We start from the raw sequence: 6667 nt of genomic DNA on the forward strand, positions 1-6667 counted from the left end.
TAGTGGAAGGTAGGGATTGAACCCAAGACCTTGTTGGGAAGTCAGTCCCTCCGGATGGGATCCGATTAGGAATGAAGAGGACCTAGTAAGATCTGGAAATCGGTTTGGATGGACCCGGTGAGAACTGGAAGAAAAGACATGTTTGTAAATATGTTTTGAGTAAGCCTATTGAGGCTATATTTATAAATAGCCCTAAGTTCATATGAGTATAAATATGACCTAGGGCAATCACAGAAGGTGTGTTGTCATATTGTTGTATGTGTATAATTGTTGTATAGACTGAGAGAGAGAGAGCGAGAGAGTAGCTACGAGCACTTTCTGTTGTAACCGTCGTCTAGCAAAGATCGCGAGCACGAGGTTGTTGTTGTCATGATATGGCAAGACTCGAACCCATAACCTTAAGTTATATGGGTTGAGCTCTTGACCATTACATTATCTATTGTAATACATAAGATATTATTTTCATTTAAGTTTTACTATAGAAAATTATTGTATATTCCAGATTTCTCTGGAACATTCTAGAAGCTTAAGGACTATTCCTGAGAACATTATAAAAAGAGGCACAAGGCATTATTTCGAACCAAATTGGTTCAATGCCAGTCTTAAGCCTCATAGCTATTTTGTACTTACTCTTCACATTATATATCATCTGGTATCATCATCCTCTCTCTCTCACCTTCGCTATCTCTCTCTTGTGAGTCTAACGCAGTCCATCCTCTTAGTACTAATAGTACTTCCCTTCTCTAGTACTAATTCTCTCTTTGTTTTAGTACTATTCCTGACGGTTTGAACCAAAATGTCCCTCTAGTCTTCTTTTCGGTTTCCCTCATCCTCTTACCCCTTTTTCCAATACTATGGCTACTGTTAGCGCCCAGGAATATCAATCCGTTTTTTCCGAGCTACAGTGTCTAAAAGAAAAATTCGTTGCATTGGAACAAGAAAACCAACGATTGTTAGGGGATCTTCAACAAATTGCTTTAGAAAAACAGCAAACGCAGCAACAACATGGGGAGTTAGCGTTACGCATACAACAACTCAAAGCAACCATCATAGCATTACAACAACAAGGATCCAGACCCCACGGACTTCATAAAGAGCCCAAGATTGGTCTTCTTGTGAAATTCGATGGAACACGCTCACAATTCAGAGGATTCCTTAATCAAGTACGCTTAGTCATGCAAATGCATCCTTCTCGATACCCCACTGATGCATCCCGAGTAGGCCTAATAGGCACGTTGCTTAGCGGCTCAGCCTTGGCATGGTTCGCTCCGCTTTTGGAAAAACAATCTCCCTTGCTTAATAATTTTGAAGACTTTATTAGCGAGTTTAAAGCCCACTTTGGAGATACTGACAACATCAGGATGACGATCAACAAAATCCAACGATTGCGTCAAGGCAATCGTCCCGCCTCTACCTACGCGGCAGATTTCCGTCTACTCGCCTCAGCTATCCCCTGGGATGATCAAGTACTAATGGAGCAGTTCCGCTACGGCCTGCGAAACGATGTCAAAGATTTACTTTTAACCTTTCCCAAAAAACCAAAATCTCTTATAGAGGCAATCAGTCGAGCGGTCCGATGTGACAACCGCCTTTTCGAACGACGTTCAGAATGTCAATTTCAAATGCCACGGACTAGGCCAGAGCCCACGTACACCTCAGTCGTAGCTAAACCGGTTGCATGAGATGTATCTCAGGCAAATACTCTGACGTTGATGGAGATCGACACCATGCGTCGACGTGGCCTGTTATGGAAGAAAAAAAGCAACGACGATGTGCAAATCGATTATGTCTTTATTGTAGTGGACTAGGGCATATTGCCATCAACTATCCCCATAGGCCAAGAAGACAGGTAAATCAAATCGTAGCCTGTACTAAACCTGAGTCAATTCCCTTAGGAGTGTCTGATAGTATTAATAGTACTGATAGCCCAAGTATCTCAAACAAATTTGAAATCCTTAGTCAATTAGAGGAAGAGTTAAACGACTAAGTCCAGCCAAAATAGGAACCATTTGGTTGGACATCCCTAGATCTGTGCAGCCCATTAGTGGTTCCATTCCCTCTAAGCAAGTTAGCAATGTGTTCTTAGCCCAAGTCATGATTAGTACTAAAAGTACCCCTCCAGTACATGTCTTAGCACTTTTAGATTCCGGAGCCAATTCTTGTTTCATGGATTGGAATTTTGCCCAAGCTTCTTAGATATCCTTAAGAAAACCTCCTTGCCCCGCATCTATAGTAGTCATTGATGGTCATCCCATTGCTTCTGGGAATATCGTAGAAGAGTCAGAACCCATTCAGGTTGTCCTAGATAGCTTTGTGTGTGTGGTATCATTTAATATAATTAGTAGTCTAGAGCATCCCATTGTCCTGGGATTACCTTGGTTTGAAGTACATAATCCAGACATAGATTGGAGAACAAGAGAAGTTCGGTATCGACAACCACGAGAATCTACTCATCGAGTTTTGACCATTTTGCTCCATCAATTACGTGAAGAAGGATGCAAGGAGTCAATGTTCCTATTTGCAATATCAATACATCCTTCCAGCACTATTAAAAAGGAATCCTTAGTTCAACTTCCTACGAAATATCATCCTTATGCCGATGTATTTGACAAGGTCAGAGCTAGTACTCTTCCTCATCATCATCCCTATGATTGTCCCATCGATTTACAACCAGGAATAGAGCCACCGTGGGGACCGATTTACAACTTGTCACCAACCGAGTTGGAAGTCCTTCAAGCCTACATAGAAGAGAATTTGGCAAGCGGGTTTATTTGTCAATCGAAATCTCCGGCTGGTGCACCCATTTTCTTTGTCAAAAAGAAAGATGGATCCCTTCGTCTCGTCGTTGATTACCACAGCTTGAATAAGCTCACCATTCGAAATAGGTATGCACTTCCCCTTATATCAAGTCTATTAGAACGTGTAAATGGTGCCAAGTTTTTTACAAAAATCGACTTACAAGGAAGGAGTATATAACCCTGTGCAGATCTGATCGGGAGACAAATGGAAGACCGCTTTTCGCACCCGATATGGGCACTTCGAGTATACTGTTATGTCGTTCGGTCTAACCAATGTGCCCGCAGTCTTCCAGCACATGGCAAGTGATAGATTCAGAGATCTCTTGGATATCTGTTTGATCATCTACCTGGATGATTTATAGATTTATTCGAAGACCCAAGAAGAGCATGATTCTCATGTACTATTAGTACTAAAACGACTCCGAGAGCATGGTCTTTATGCCAAACTAGAAAAATGTAGCTTTGATTGCAAGCAAGTGGAATTTCTAGGCTACGTCATCTCCTCAAAAGGCATCTCCATGGATTCAACTAAAGTCCAAACTGTGCTAGAGTGGCAAACTCCATGTTCGTTATGAGATGTGCAATGTTTCTTAGGCTTTGCTAACTTCTACCGCAAGTTTATACAAGATTACTCGAAGATTATTTTACCTCTCACACAGCTTACCAAGAAGGGACAGTCATTTCTTTGGTCCAATGAAGCGGACATGGCTTTTATGCATCTTAAGAAAGTCTTTACGTCAGCTCCTATTCTAGCTCATGTGGATGCAAACAAACCATTCATCATGGAGGCCGACACATCAGATTTCGCCCTCGGTAGCATCCTTTCACAACAAGGAGATAAAGAAAAGTTACATCCTGTGGCTTTCCACTCACGCAAATTTGATGCCGCGGAAATTAACTACGAGATACATGACAAGGAGTTATTAGCTTCTTAAAGGGATCTCCTCATCGGGTCATTGTCTTCAGTGATCACAAAATCTTGCTTACTTCCAGAACGCTTGTGTACTAAATTGACGACAAGCTCGGTAGGCCCAATTCCTCACACGTTTTGACTTCAAAATCACATATCGGCCGGGGAAGCAATAAGGAAAAGCAGATGCACTATCGCAACGTTCATATCTTGCACCTCGTTGGGGTGATCCAACATTTGATAATCAAAAGCAGGTAATCTTGGGACCAACACGTTTGCACATAACGCAGTTTTTTCACATCCACTAGATTCCTGGATTATCGATGCCATACGTGCCAACTTGAAGACGGATAGTTTTGCTCAAGCCATTCTAGCACAAATTGATGCCTATCAGGCATCTTGTTCCGAGTCTCAACAACCAAGCATGGACTACCGACAATTCGAATATCATGATGGTTTATTATTCTTTAAAAAGCTTGTGTATGTTCCCGATTGCTCCTGTCACCTTCAAATCGTCCAAAGTTGTCACGACACCCATACAATTGGACATTTTGATAGTACTAAGACGTTGGATCTAGTTCGACAAATTATCCTTTTGGTGGCCCCATATGCGACGTTTTGTCGACGACTATGTTTGGACCTGTGATGCTTGTTGCCGAGCAAAGATGCCACGACATCATCCATATGGATTGTTGGAATCCTTACTGTTGAAATGTATGTGCGGAAGCAATAGAAAACAAAAAATAGAAAACAGGTTTAATGGAGAGCTTTACAGTACGCGGGAGAGACAGAGAGAGTAGAACGTTTTAATCTATTACGAAACAATAATAGTTCTCTGTACATGAAACGTGCTCAACATCACTATTTATACAAGTCCTGAGAGGACTAACAGAAGTACTGCGTACTTCAATGCTCACTCGAGTGTCTGGCACTGACTACGAGACTATTAACTCCCAAGTAGTCTAACTGCTACTAGGCTTCCGGTTACTGATGGATCCAGCTAACCGGCTCCCCAGCTCACCGGCTCACTTGCTCACTAGGTCACCGATCCGGCTCATCCTTCCGGATGCCAATCCGGCTCAGGCTTATTCAGCCGATCTGGATCCGGTTGAGCTTGCCACTCAACACTCCCCCTCAAGCTCAACTTGAGGTCCGGTTGTAGTGTCAACGTATGTGGCAACCGGTCCTTCTACCCGGCTCCTTCTAGCGTCACTCCAGCTCGCTTGCGCTCCTAGTTCGGTCCGGTCCCATTTGCCGCGACCCTTCTGTTCCTGCGCACCTCGACCTCCTCGGTCGGCTTGTCTGCTCAACAGGCCCAATTAAGCTTCCTTGCTGTTGTGACTTCGACTCTTGCCGATTCGCCGATCCCTTCGTGTAGACTTTCGCTGCCTTCTTGTCCTCTTGGCCTTGAATTGATCCGGTTCTTCAGAATCCTTCTGTAGAACTGAATCGATTGTCTCTGATTCGTTCTAGCTCTTGTCCGAATCGGTTGCTCCCGATTCGTCTTCCGGTTCCAGGCCCTTCACCACATCGGACCATGTCCGGGTCTTGGCCTTCTTCTTCCGGTCGGCTCTGTCCTTCTTGACTCTGGCTCCGCTGCCGCTTGTTCCGACTTGTTCGGATGTGTCAAATTCCTTTGTCGACTTGGCTCCTTTCTTCTTCTTGTCTCTCCCCTTGTCGGTTCTTCCCTCATCAGCGCAGTCAACAGTCTCTTTGCCTTTGCTCGTTCCGGTGGTGTCTTTGCCCATTCTCCCCCTCAAGTGTGGCACGTTGAGATGCTGAACACCAAACATTTCGGTGAAGTGCTGCAACTTGTCCGATCTGAGTGGTTTGGTGAAGATGTCGGCAACTTGCCGATCCGTATGAACATGCCGAAGTTCGACTTCACCGCTCAGGACACGCTCACGCAAGAAGTGGTAGTGCAGTTCAATGTGCTTTGTGCGAGCATGGAATACAGGGTTCTTAGCGAGCTACATGCTACTTATGTTATCGCAATAGATTAGGATCGGGGTCGGCACCTCAATCCGCAGTTCTTGTAGCAGTCGCCGAAGCCAAATGGCTTCACAGGTGGCAATGGTAGCGCCCCGGTACTCAGCCTCAGTGCTCGAAAGGGCCACTGTTGGCTGCTTTTTGCTGCTCCACGCAACAGCCACGCTCCCAAGGGAAACATATAGCCGGAGGTGGATCGGCGATCCGATGCATCGCCGGCCCAGTCGACATTAGTGTAGCCAACTAGCTCTTCGGTTATACCGTGCCGGTATAACAGTCCCCGTTCCTTCGTGCCGCTCACATATTGCAAAATTCGATGCGCGCACTGAAGATGTTCTACTGTCGGCTTTTGCATGAATTGGCTAATCACACCGACCGGATAGCTGACGTTGTCGTGAAGATCCGTCACTACGCGCGGATCGTGAGGCGGAACCGCCGGGGTTCTGGACCGGAAGGATTCAAAGTTGATACAAGCTTTGGCGAGAAAGTACTTAAGATAGATTGGGAAAGAGAGAAGTTGAGATTAAACGATTGAGAAAGATTGATTGAACTTTTATCTTTGGATTTAAGAAACAAGTTACACCATCAATTTGATAACGAATTTCTTCTTCTTAATTTCATAATAAAAACCGTTTTTTCTCTCCCCCCTTCCCTCTTTTATAGATGCTCTCATGCATATGATGCATGTGAGGGTACAAGACATGCATAAATTGCATGTTTGCCATTTGGCGCTTAAGTATTACATGTGGTGCATGATAACCATGTCACTCATTTTAGCTCTCATGTATGAGAATTTACATGTAAAAGTACAATGATAGAAATATAATTTCAACTAAATAGCATGGCTTAATGGTAAGCCAATTGACTCCTAACTTGGAGGTGCAAGGTTTGAATCCTTACTTGCCCTCCTTGTATATGTAAATATGTATATATATTTATATATTTATTTATCTAATCGCCGGACGCTAGT

Source organism: Azolla caroliniana, unplaced genomic scaffold (genome assembly GCF_043228905.1).
Source record: "Azolla caroliniana isolate FFs.n. ecotype wild unplaced genomic scaffold, voAzoCaro1.0.p SCAF_4, whole genome shotgun sequence".
Taxonomy (NCBI): domain Eukaryota; kingdom Viridiplantae; phylum Streptophyta; class Polypodiopsida; order Salviniales; family Salviniaceae; genus Azolla; species Azolla caroliniana.